The sequence below is a fragment of the Corvus kubaryi genome, unplaced genomic scaffold, assembly GCF_017639235.1.
Source record: "Corvus kubaryi isolate FWS band 111438036 unplaced genomic scaffold, C.kubaryi_AGA036_p1.0 134, whole genome shotgun sequence".
NCBI lineage: Eukaryota > Metazoa > Chordata > Aves > Passeriformes > Corvidae > Corvus > Corvus kubaryi.
The window spans coordinates 180,138-193,716 of record NW_024580668.1 but is presented as its reverse complement, the minus strand read 5'-3'; the positions used below and the strand labels follow the sequence as shown (position 1 = coordinate 193,716).

Genomic DNA, 13,579 nt, shown 5'->3' with positions numbered 1-13,579 from the left:
TTGGTGTATGCCTTGGGTATGTTCTGCAATTTTGCTAGAGATCAGCTGCCTCCACCAACTGGGAAGAACTGGCATATGCTGTTGTCTGTCCTCATTTCCTTGTTACCTCTAAAATACATTGAACATAATAAAAACATTCCTGTGGCAGGAAGCTTTATTGCTTGCTGTGAAACCACTGCCACCCAAGCGGGACTTTGCATATATTCTACCTGGTGGTTAAACCAATCTTTTCCTCTATTCTAAGAGCCTGTATGTAAAGGATCTGCCACATTGTATCCTACTGGGCACTGCAGCCCTTCTTTTTTTAAGGGTGAGGAAGAAAAAGTGATTCTGTAGAAATAATACTGAAGTTGTGGTTTGTTATGTTGGTACAATGTGGCTTTGTGCCTAAATTTAAATGATAAAAATGTGTCCTGTGTTTTCCTGGGATTTTTGTTTTGGTTTCTTTTTCTTACGGCAGCAGGAGAAGTAGAATACAGCCTCTGTCTTGTTCTAGTTTTCTTGAAAATTAAGTTGAAACAATGGGAATTTTAAGTTGTGAGATATTAAATCCCTCTCTCTCTACTGACTGGAGCATCTTGAAAATGAGAACTTTTTCTCTCAGTCATCTGAGAGTACAGGGAATTCTATGTATAAAGGGAGCCGAAGTGCCCCACAGCTTAGTCCCTGCTCTTTTCTTTTTATGAGCTTATTCTGTCAGGGTCTGTTAGTTTTGGTATTGTTAGCTGTTTAACAGGATTTCAGACTTGGTGGTGGTCTCCATGGGTCCTTTCCCTATTTCAACTCTGAGTACTCCTACTGCTAGAGGCAAAAACCAACTGTGACTGAGAAGATTGGAATTACACACAGTGTAATTCCCTTATTCATAAATTTACAGGGGAATTGCTTCTCTTGGTTAGTGGTTGAGAAGCACCAGATTGCAAGCTTTTGAAAGGGTGGGTATATGCTTTTCAGATAGTTCAAATCCTAAACTCAGCAATATCTCTTGTGTTTAAAAAGAAATTAATGAGATAAGTTATTCCTGTATAGATATAGCTAAAGTTTCTATTAATTTGTACAAATTTTCAGTTGCTGCTATTAAGCCAGGAAGAACTTTTTCAAATTGAAGGCTGAACCTGAATTCCTTCAAGACCAGGTAAGAATATACTGAGTTGATTATACTGTGTTCTGGATAATATTTTCATGTGGTATGTGTTCAGATTAAGTTTTGTGAGTAAAACTAATTTTGCCCTCTTGTTGATGGGGCAATCTGGCATCATGCATTCATTTATCACAAATAATTTCTGCGTACCTCACAATGCAATGGACTTTTATGTGATTAACTTTTTAAGGTGAAGGTAGGGAAGCATGACAACAGACAGTGGAAAAAGTTTGAAATATTTCTGAAACAGTATTTCAGAAAGAAATTTCAGAAATTCTCTTCACCGAATATGACTCTCATTGCACGTGCATTTACAAAAAGGGAAAAGATTTTAAAAAATATTTTGAATTATCGCCAAAGATTTCATATAGTACTTGATGAATATCATAATAAATAATATCTCTGAAATACTTCTGTTCATAGAAAAGAAATTACCTCCCTAACGGTTCTTAATTTCAATTACTTAACCGAACTTTTCAGAGACTCTGCTCTTGTGTTTGATTTCTTTCTTCAGTGCAACTTTGACACATGCAGGAAGGTTAACAGCCACTGCTTACATTCTGGGCACTTGAGGACACTTTAGATACTACCACTCTTTGTCTCAAAGGTCTGAAAATACTTTGCATAAATATTCTATAATATGGGTATGGTATGAAGAAGCTTGTCTCCTGTATTTGTGCCTGAAAGTAGTTCTGTTTGAAGTGTAAACACTAATGGAAAAAACAGTATGTTATTTTGAGAATAGATTTGTATTTAAAAGGCAAATATGTAAAAAACAGAGTTGGGTTTTGATATTTTAAACATGACTATTAATGGCGTTCGTGAATCTACTTGTTTAGCCTGATGGATAGAATTTCAAAAACCTTCTTCTTAAACATTAAAATGTATATTGCCATACAGCTCTAGGGGTATGGACTACAGGAAATTAGTGCTGGCTGTTTATGGGTACTGATTCCATTACTGTACCCAAGATCTCAATACATATTTAGTGTATTGAAATCTATCCTGTTACAGTTTTCTTTTTAAACAATATATCTAAAAACTCTGAAACAAAATACCAAGCTTTTAATTATCATCTGCCTCTTTTCCTCTTTTCTCCTCTTGGTGCTCCCTAATAGTTGTGAGCAGGACAACAATTAATCTGCCAAGTAGTTTTCAACACAGAGTGCAGACTTCAAGTACCTTCTGTCAATCCACTTTTCTTCCAGGCAGAATTTAACAAGACATTGTGATCTCTCCAGGTACTGCAGATGCTCAATACTGAAAAAAGAAACCTACCTCATATCACAGTGTTTTCCTAAAATGCAAGGCTAAAGCCTTTTTGAGAATGTTTCTAGAAAGAATAAAGCATGCTGTGTTGAATATTGTTGAATTAGTACATAGTTTCAGCCTTTAAATATATGTAGAATAATTTGGATTTTTCTTTTCCCTCCCATCCAACTGTCTTGAAGTCTGCAAAACTTCAGAATAACAAGTTAATGAAAAATAGCAGATGCTTCCTGTAGAGAAATATCTGTAACTGGTTTTCTATTTTGGGAGAAAAATGTCTGTTCAAGTGGGAACAACAGTTGTGTCAACTACTGGAAAGTACAGTAGGTATTTGTTAATGTACACAGAATAACGCTGACATTTTCTCACAAGTATACCTTTTGTCTTAAAGGATTTTCACAATAAAAATATCATACTCTGTAATACACATTTGTGTCAAAATCAATATGCAAGGTATGTGGTTAAAATATGAGTACAGTTGGTATTTGAACATCAGTTATTATTGACGCTGTTCCTATACTCTGTACACTTCGAGGCAATTAATGGCAGTGTTGCGATCCTTCAAGAAAAATTAATTGTCCCTGCTAATTCAGTTCCCATGCTTCATTCTTAACCCTGTTTTCTGATAGCCCAGCAGGTTTGGAGAGCTGGTGTTTGTTTATACAGAATGTTTCATTGCTTTGAGGGGAGGATGTGAACATTTAAAAATTCAGCAGCTGTTTCAGGTCACAGCTTAAGCAGCTCTTTCATTTTGAATGATTTATTTAGTTGAGCTCTCATTGAGACATTAGCAGTTTGCAGAGACGGTAGCCATGTGACGAAAAGATCCTAATTTGTCAGCTTGAGAGAAGGGGAGGTTTGTTTCTCAGAAAGAAACATTCAGTTTCTCAGAAAGAAAAAAGCATGAGTTCATTTTGTGGGTCTGACATGTTGGCTATCCCCAGATACAGTTTTGAAGGAAAGATGGCTATCAGCCATGCATTTGTGATTAGAGACTGAAAAGTGGAGAAGGGGAGGTGGCTGTGTGAGGTTAAATGAAGGTAGCAGAGATTGGAATAGGATATTTCTTCTGAAAGACGTGAGAGATGGTACATCTGTGCACATTTGATGCCTGAGAGGGAAAACTAGAGGGAGTTGTCAGAACTGTGAGCAGATATGAATATGAAGCTGAGCTTTCCCCCATTTTGAGAATAAGATACAGTCCATGACATTAAAAAGAAATAACTGCAGTGCTAAATAAGATACAAGTATAAAGTATATACCTCTTAACTGACTCACTTGCTATGGCAGTTCACAACAGTAGGAAGTTTGTCAGATGTATGGCACAAAAATATAATTCAAAATGAGTTTGACAGTAATGCTGAAGTCATTAGATGCAAACCTCATCTGCAGGTGTAAATTGATAATTTCTAGAAATGAAGAAGAATGATGGATGTCACCTGTATGTAAATTGTCATGCTTTGGCTGAACATGTATTATCAGGGTGACAGAGGGTTTCACCTTTTTTGAAATATCGCATCTTGGCACTTGGAGGGAGTAGGACAAGAGCAGGATTAGATGATGGTGTTCCCATTGAGATAATGCTTTTTTAAGTGCCTATCCAGAAGCTGGTTGCATTTCAAGTTGGTGATGCTTGTCCCTATGGATAAGAGTAGGTTTTATTGGCATATTTGTAGAATGTGATTCAAGTAATGCTATTGATAGATGTCTGTAGTTACTATTTGTATAAAATTGCATTTAGTAATCTTAGTGTTCCTTAATTATATTATTGACCTAATCTGATTAGCTCAGTTGGTTAGAGCATGGTACTAATAACACCGTGGTTCGATCCCTTATAGACCTTTCACTTCAGATTTGGAGTTCATGATCTTTGTGGCTTATTTCCAACTCAGAATATTCTGAGATTCTGTGACTGGCAAAAGTATCTTCTTAAGTGTCTACTTTTCTCACACCTACAATTGCTTTGTATATCAATTAATTTAACACAAATAATCCAGATCATATTCTGGAAAAATCCATTTTGAAACCAGACTATTTCTGTACTCTTGCATTATGGAAGGATACTGAGATTTCTGAACAGTTATCCTTTGAGTGTATTGTAACCAGAACTAACTGAATGCCAGAACATTAATGTTCTTTTACTCATGAACTTTTGCCATAACCTTACAACCTAAGTTCTTAAAATTAGGGTTTTATATTTTCCCAGAATCATAGAATCACTGTATAATTCGGGTTGGAAAGGACCTTACAGATCATCTTGTTCCAACTCCACTGCCATGGGCAAGGATGCCTTCCATTAGACCAGCTTGCTCAGAGCCCCGTCAACCTGACCTTGAACACTTCCAGGAATGGGAATTTTATGCTGACAATTATTGATAGAGGCAAATGGTATTGAGAATCTAGAATGGGTATGTATCTCTAATATTAGATACCCATTTTGCATGCTTGTGTGTACAGTTTATATATTTTTAATAGATTTACTTACTACAGTAACAGATTAAAAACGGGAGTTTCAGGGATTTTATTCTTTAGATGTGTTTAACTTCGCCTTTCTGCAAGTGTAATACATTGATCTCTACTAATATGTGTTTCTTATGGATACTGGAACTTCATATACAATGTTTAAAATGATTGACATTAGAAATATATACTCCTCTGGTTTTAGCCCACTTAAGCTAGGAAATCTCTGTGTGTTTGTATGTGTGTGTGTGTGTATATATATATATGACATACAAAAGTTAGGCTTGGCTTGTAATTTTTGACAGCTTCATACACCCAGTCACTAAAATTGGTCTAGCAAGATTGTTCTGATGTGCAGGAAATGTATTCTTCATTGTTCTGCTTGAGTAAACATTCTGTTGGTCCCTGCTATTTTGGGGTATTTTGGTCTCTTTTGATACTTGTCTTTTTTTTCTCCTTTTTCTGTTTTATTTTCTCTACATCTCTGCCCCATGTGTACGTTGGATGCTTGAAAAATACAAGTGTTTCAAAACAGAGAGGAACCCTTTAGGCCAGAATAAATTGGTATTTTTGGCTTGTAACTCAAGGATTTATGGCAAATATTATATTCCTTGCAGATCTGTGCTATCTACACTGGTAATATATACAATTGCACTTCATCAGAGCGAATGAAAGTTTATGTTTTCCTTTGGCTGTAGGTAGTATGTGAGAGACACCATCAGTCACTATCAGAAACTTGTGCATCGGACATGCCTCTGAATGCCAGCTTTCTTGGGACACAAGAACTGGATGACATTTCATTTGTGAAGTCTTTTTCTTATTATTTTTGTACATAGTTTCTTGCATGATTGTAGGTGATGATGCAGGGGACAAAGACAATATAAAAATTTTAACTGTGGCACATGATACATACAGAAAGGACAAGGAAGTGGAATTAAACCACTGTGCAGAAAGATAAATAACACCAATTAAATATTGCTTCATTTCTGAAAATATTCTAATATTGGGGTGTTAATTTTTAAGAAAATGCAGCTGTCCTCAGATATGAGTAGTATTTGTTGCAGCAGGAACAATTTTTTTAGTAGTATGGCTGAACTAAATCTCGTGAAATAGCCAAAATACAATGGATATAAATCACTTTCCTAGTGTTGCAATGACACAAAAAACTCCCCAGTCCTGCATGGACGTTTCAGTTAATGTAGATTTCACGTCAAAGTATTTTCAATAAAAGGAGTATAGAAAAAAATCTACTCTTTTTAACAATTGAAAAATAATTAGTAGCTGTATTGTTTCTAAAGAAAAGTATTTTTGAAATCAAAGTATAGCACGAATGTTAAGGATTGTCTACACGAAGGCCTGATGTGAGCTTTTCTGAATAGAATGAAGTGAATAGTTTTGTTTGGAGCAGTATTTCCTTGTATAAATGAATAGTGATTGTTCGTTTTAATATGCAATAAAAAATAAATTCAGGCTGTATGGAGCAATGGAGAGTATTAGGTTGTGTGCATATAAACAATTATTCTTTGTTTAAGTCTCTAGTAGATTTACAGAGCAAACATTCTAAAATGTGCGGAGAGATACCTCTGGCTTTTGAGGCTGAATTCTGTGGTGCACTGGTGGTATAACACACCTGCATCTCTGGAAGAACTTTATTAAGGAAGTGCTGAGTCTGTTCTCTTGGCTCAATGTTTAACTATAGCGCATGCTAAAAACTACTGAATTCCTGTTCTTGGAGTAATTGAGTGGTTTTATTCTGATTAGATGTGTTATTTTTCCTTTTGTCTGAATGTCCTGTAAGTCTGTTCTTCGTTGTTTAGTATCTTATGTATATGGTAAGATTTAATCTTGAGATAAGTAGGTCCAGACAGTGGTTTAGAATTAATTTCAAATATGAAAATATTTTTCATTTATGGCCACATGAATGACAAGTGTTTATCACATCACTATCTTATCTCCATACAAGCTTAAGATATAAAGGGAAGTATGCATTTAATTACTTTAATTTCAGTCAAGTCTTCTCTAAAAGATGTTTTGTAACCTCAAATTATTAGCCATTTGCTTACTCACCAGAGAATTCCTGATAAAAATGGTCAAGTGTTCTACTAGAAAAACAAAATTCTTGTTCTCTCGTCCTGTACCCGTTACTCTGGTGAGAAAATTTGATCAAATCAACAAATAAAAAAATTGAACAACTCTTATGTTACTATTATAAAAGAAAAAATAATTTCTGCATTTCAAGAAATGGAATAAAGATGAGCAAACTTTACCTTTCAAAACTTTTAGGTTTCTCTGTGAGTATTTTGCATAGCTTGAATTGTTATATTGTAGACCAAGGAAGTTATTGAGCAACCTTTGAGACTGATTGTATGTAAGCGCAAATAATAATGAGGGATAATGAGAAACACTGCAAAAGTTCTATTAAGAAATAATACTATAATTTTTAATATAAATATAAAATGAATAAATATAATAATATCTAAATGGTTTAAAGCACAAGCAGCTGCTAGTTGTAGTGGTTGTGTACTTCTTTATAGTTCCTCCAATCTTAGGAATTTGGAGCATGTTGGATTTAGCTTAGCTACAGTAGTTCAGGTTTTTGGCAGTCATGTACAGGCTATGCTCAAACCTTCTTAACTTAAAGTAGATTTAAGGGGATTTTTAGATGTTGGATTTTTTTCTTATATAAAACAATGTTGGGCATTTTCGTTGGTTGACATAGTTACTACTGTTCCTAGTATGATAAAGCAAGAGGAAGAAAAAATTTCTTAGCGGTTCATATGAGCTACTAAAGAAACCTCTCATAAGATTAATTCTAAATCATACAGAGAAACCATTCTGCTGACTTTGCTGTTGTGTAACCTTTCAGTAGAATCACATCTTTATTTTGTTTATTTCTTCCACTCTTCTAGTAATGTGGCTTTGTCTCCCCGTTTAACAGGGAATTTTAATGGAAAGCTGTGGTGTGTTTGGCTCCCATTCTTTTCTGCAGACGATGTTAGTAGTAAAGAGCTCCTCATGAAGAAATGCGTCTCTCTTGCGTGCCCAGATTCAATTGTCACAGCACAGTGTATGGTCCTCAAAAACTGCAAATTTGTCTGCTCACTGGAAAATTAAGTTCAGGGGGATTTCAAAGTGAAAACTGATTGTCACTGAAGAGGGATTGATTAATGTCTGTGTGAGAACTGCAATTTTGAACCTGAGCTGCTAGTGAATGAGGATTGCAACTGTTTTAACAGCTAGGGGTATGCTGCTGTTAAATACTAAACATTGACCCACCCCTTTTAAGTTTAATTTTATGCTTGTAAAGTTGAGCACTCAAGTGGTCTTTTTGTTTGGTCCCTTGCACAAGTATATTATCATTATATGTGTCCATGTCATAAACGTGTGGTTTCTGTGTTCCAGGGTCCAGTAGGCAGGACAGGTGGAGCTTACTGCACCAGATAACTGCAGCACTTTCTCACTGTCCTGTTGCCTGGCGTATCAGACACTGTACAACAGTGAACCTGAATGCTGTTTTGGATAACTTACAGTGACTGTCAACGTATCTAAGTACTTTGTGATTATTACAGGGTTTGAAAATCGGTGTCATTACTGCACTGTTCCAGACAAAGTGGAGATAGGTGTGGCACAATTTAGATTAAAACTTTGTGATTATTTTAGGAATATGGGGGACTGATTTATCTAGATGACTTTGCATTTTTGGAGCATTTTACAGCATAATTGTTATAAACATTTCTTTGGCTTCATTTGCAGTGTAGCACATACAGTGCTTCTGAGTTACTCAGTTAACACCCAGGAGATGGTGACCATAGCAATAGGTATCAGCTGTGGGAAAAAGCCTTGCTCTAACTAATTTCTTGGTCATGCAGCAGAAGTTATTAATAGTTAAATGTTAGTGTAATTGCTCACCATTGAGCATGCTTTTTCTGGTGAAGGGTTATTTTGTTCTTGCTTGGAATTTTTTGGGTTAGTTTTGTTTGCTTTTGCTGTCACATGGAAGACTGCTGCAGGCCAGTCTGTAAGAGCAGTGGGAACCTTCACATTCATACTATCGTGTTCTACTTAATGAGTGTAGTTAGTGCTGTAGTAACTTTTGTTATCCTCTGCATGTGAGCGAGCTATGTGGCCTTGCCAGAAACCTAAATAGTTTTATGCCAACAGAAAGAGGGCTTCAGCAGCTGAGGGATTCTAGATTTACTTTTCAAGTTCCAGAGGCAGATACGCAGATGTAGCTAAAAGGACCCTGAATCTGTTCTACCTACTTGTCTGTTTTTATTAGCCTTTCACCTTCCTGGCTATTAGAAATAGTTAACAGCAAATGAGTTCCTTGCCTCTAATAGAAGACAGAAAACAGGTTGAAGACCTATGACGTGTTCACTCTGTTTACCTGTGCCAGTAAATTTATGGAGGGTTTTAGATGAGTTCTGAGGATAGTATACAAGAATAGAGTTCACTATAGACTAGTTAAAAATGTGTACTGTTTCAAAAATTCTTCAGTGGGTGCTTGGAAATTGAATGATGATATATGCATTGCAAGCCACAGTAAGTTTTGCTTTTCAGTTTATCTTTCATTTAGTCATCTCGTATATTGAAAAACAACATTGTGTGTAAAGAGAACGTATCAATTAAAGATGACTGGAACAAATTGCAGTCTGTGACACTTGTACAGGTAAATTTATTTGATTGTTTAACTGGGTGCACATTTTTCATGCAAGAATTATGGTTATTACTGTGCTTGAGGGCAATTGTTTTAATGGTTTTGTCCCCTTTGAAATACAGTACTTATATCAATAACAGAAATAGCTGATTATGTCCAGGATCTTTAGTCTCATTCAGTACAACACTGAACCCAGGAAGGGGTGACTAGTTTTAAAGTAATCTGCAATAGTGTTATGGTGAACTCCAAGTAAGTGTAAGTTAAATCCAGTGTATATATTTGTCTACTGAGGTAGCAGGCAAGTTATCCTTTGACATCTTTTTTCATGAGTTTCTAACCTTGTTGATGTTGAACCATTCATCTGACCTTTCATCCCCATGAAAGGGGAAATATGATTTGGTCCAAAACTGACATTTGTAATACATCTTTAATGGATTTTGACCCAGTTGAGAAGAGAAAGTGTTCTAGCACAGTGTGAGGTTCTTCTGGGTAAATTGAGTGGATTATACTGTGTGTAGTTAGAAGCACACACAGGCTGTAGGCTGTCTTAATGTTTCGCTGTCCACTGGACAGAGATGAACAGGGCCAGTGTGCCTGAGAAAAATTATTAGGGAGACTAGGATGTGATGTTCTAGGCCAGAAAGATGCTTGGCTTTGGAAGGGAAGCAGAAGCAACTGGCACAAGGAGTTTTATGGTTTTGAAAAAGTGGATTGAAGGTAAGAAGAGATGACAATAAAAACAGAGGGACTGAACTTTACAGGGCTGTGGATCAATGTAAGCTGTACTTAGTGAAACACTGGAATATGATTTGCGAAGTATCCCTAATGCTGGCAAGGGGATGAAGTGAACGATAATCTAATATGGGACAAACACAGTTCATGGTTACACCCTTCATTTTGGGCTGTCTATAGAGCTGAATAGAGATTAGTGATAAACAGTTTTTCTTTCTGCTTTGTTTTCTTTGTGCCCATGAGCTTTGCAAACATGTTTTAATAAAAAGCTGAAGTAGATCTTAGGCACTGTTTCAGGCTTTAAGCTTTTGCTGCCTTCTAATACTACCTCAGAGGGGACGTTCATGTGCTTCTGAGAATATCAGTGTAAAAGTATAGGCCTTGTTAAAGAAGTGTGTAACCTCTATATTAGCTAATTTTAGGTGGATTTTTCCCTTTCAAGGCATCTGAGTGTCTTCAGAAAGCACTATGAAGCTATAATTAATTGTCAAAGCCCTACTGGTGAAGTCCACACTGCTCCAGAACATAAAAATGATCTGTGTGTTACCTGTAATGTCATGACTTGTTTCCTTGAACAGTAATTGGTGTCAATTATAGATAAACTATAAACCTGAAATTGTGTTGTTTAGCTGCTAAGGACCTTGAGAGTGTGATCTTCTAACTCAGCTACAGTAGTATAGATTCCATCTGTAGTGCAGAAATTGTCTAGGGACATAAATTACAGCAATTAAAATTAGCTAAAGGCGAGAGAATGATGCATTATTAATTGGCATAGTCATTAAAGGGCTGAAAAGAACCTAAAAGAGATACAATGTCAATACTCAAGCACTAAAAGTGACAGGCAGTGTGCAAAGACCAGTGATTGTATTCAAAGCCTAAGGTCATTAAGACACAGGCAATTACGTGGAATTTTATGACTGTGGATTAAGATCACTCAAACATACTAACAATATGTTAAAATGGAAATTTTTTAGGAATGATGATGTTCAGATGCCTACTCTGGAGACTGAAATAGTAGTGCAATTAATTTCTACTTAAGAATGTGTAGCATTGTATCTTAAAGACGGAAGCAATGAAGAATTGTAAGGAAATCCCATCTGTAATTTGGTGAATTTAAGCAGAAAATTAACATTTTTCAGCATTACATATAATAATCTGAGCTCATATAAAGAAGAAGAAATCCTGGTACACTGAAGAATGAAGATTTAATTAAGTCTCTTTATACCTCAGAAGCAAAGTCTTGCCTGTGTCATGCTGAGAAAGACAGCAGTGTAAGAGGCTTGTGATAATGTTGCTGTATATCAGCTACTTAATTATTCATAAAACTTCTTGTCCGTGAGTTTCAGTGATATACTTACCTCAGCTAATTTTCTTTATAGGAAATAATGCTTGTTTTGTAAAATAGTTCACTTATAGTGCTATAAATGAGGAAAAAATGGGGAAAGGATCTGTCTTTCATGAAAGAGCAGTTTTAATAATTGATTTGCAAAGCAAAGTAGGCTTCAAATACTGGAGGCATTAGGACAGTAATTTACTTACTTTGACAACTAATGGGACAGTGTATTTGGACTAATGGGACTGGGTGGAGAGTTAAAACTCCAAAGCAAACATCTCAAATTTTCCTCATCTAAGGGAACCTTGGGAATTTTTGGCTTTTAAAAACTTGCCAATGGTTTCCTATTCTACTTGCTAGGAATCCAGATTTCTAATTCTTCTCACTGTCTACTCTAAAGTTTAAACACTGAATGTGATTAGCTTTGCTGAACAGATGTCGAATTGAATGGCCTCTGTTGATTCAGAGAATCTGAGTAGTGTCAAGAGTTCAGTTACTATGCTTTCAGGAAGGCCTGTTGCCAAAATGAGCTTTCTTGTTTCTATTTCCAGTTTCTATGCCAGAGTCTGCATCAGCATGCAACTGGACTCAAGGAAAGCATGTATATATAGCCACTGAAAGAGCAATACAAATGTACAGCTACATCTTCTCTAAGCCCCCCATGCATTATTTGCTCCGACAGCAAGTTAAGGGGGGCTCCCCATTTGCCTGTTAGACAGGTACCTTTTTGCCTAAATGAATATTTTTGACCAGTTAGTATCCTTCTGGGTACCGGGAACCAGATATGCCATGACTTGTCTATTTAGCCATTGAGCAGTGGTTAAAATCTGTCATGTAACCTCAGGGACAGCAAGGCATGGCCAGCTTTATCGCTGTGTTTGGTGTAGTAGAAGGGTTTGCTTGTTCCAAGTTTAATGATTTAGCGCTATCACTCTGAAATGGCTTTATTATATCCAGCACTTTATTATTTTAGATTTAGATACTTTGCTGTTACATCCTCAAAACTGCATTGGTTTAAACTAACTGTTTGGTAGTCAGAGTGGGCATCTTATGATGCAGTGTACTTTTTTATTGGTTTTGGTCTCTCAGGATGTTTCTGTGATTTAGTGCATGATACCAACTAGAAATTGTGGAATTCAAAGTCTTTGGGGTCTAAGTAACTAACAAATTTCCACTATTCCATTCGTGTCTTCCATTAATATTGCTGCTGCTCTTTTCAGGCTGTTAGGCTGTGTGACCAACTCATTGCCTGGAGGTGTAATCATGACAATCATCAGAACTGAACCAGAATGGTGAATATTCATTTTAAGTCATACAGGCAAATAAGTTTGGCTCATATTTTCAAACAGTGTTTGATGTCAAAAAGGGAAATATGTGCCCACGATCTCGGCTATGTTCTACCCTGCTCCTTTGGCTCAGATTTCCTGCAATGCAACATAAAATAAAATCAACTGCACAAAACCCAATCAACCAAATGCTTCATTACTTAAACAGTAATGTATTTTATACAAAATAGTAGTCCAAATTAAATGGGTTTTACTGGAATTTACTGCTGCTCATTGGTGTGAGCACTGCGCATTTTGCTTTAATTTACTCAAATTATGAAATATAGCAGGGAGATAATGGGATTGTTGTTACAGTGTAGTTATAGTCCACAGCATTCGACTTTGGCACTACTTTGCCACATAGTATCAGAAAAGTAGTTGTTGTCTGCTTGTGGGGCTGGTTTTTTCTACTAGTGGGGAACTGAAAATCATGCATAACATGAATTGATAGGATTATTAAGATGAAGACACTTTTATTTTTAAAATGAAATCTATAAAGGTTGCAAGTGTGCTACAGTGATTAGAGAGAAACATTGGTATTATTGATACTCTTTTTTAACTAGGGTGGGGACAGAATAAGGCAAAATTATAGAGAAATTTGTCTTCTTTTGGTCGGTATTTGGTGAGCAGTAACCTTTTCATCAGGTTGCTTATAGCTGGGG

The 13,579-nt window shown here is 36.1% G+C and overlaps 1 protein-coding gene across 4 annotated transcripts in view; it reads left to right on the top strand.

Annotated features, from left to right (window-relative positions):
- SULF2 (sulfatase 2) overlaps positions 1–13,579 on the top strand; it is a 124,708-nt gene that overhangs the window by 19,234 nt on the left and 91,895 nt on the right. Inside the window, exon 2 of one of the 4 annotated variants that reach the window (XM_042044254.1) lies at positions 1,069–1,135. The exons of the other annotated variants lie outside the window; for them this stretch is intronic. The gene's annotated coding sequence lies outside the window, so the exon portion shown is untranslated. The remainder of the gene's footprint in view (positions 1–1,068; positions 1,136–13,579) is intronic. 4 annotated transcript variants of the gene reach the window in all.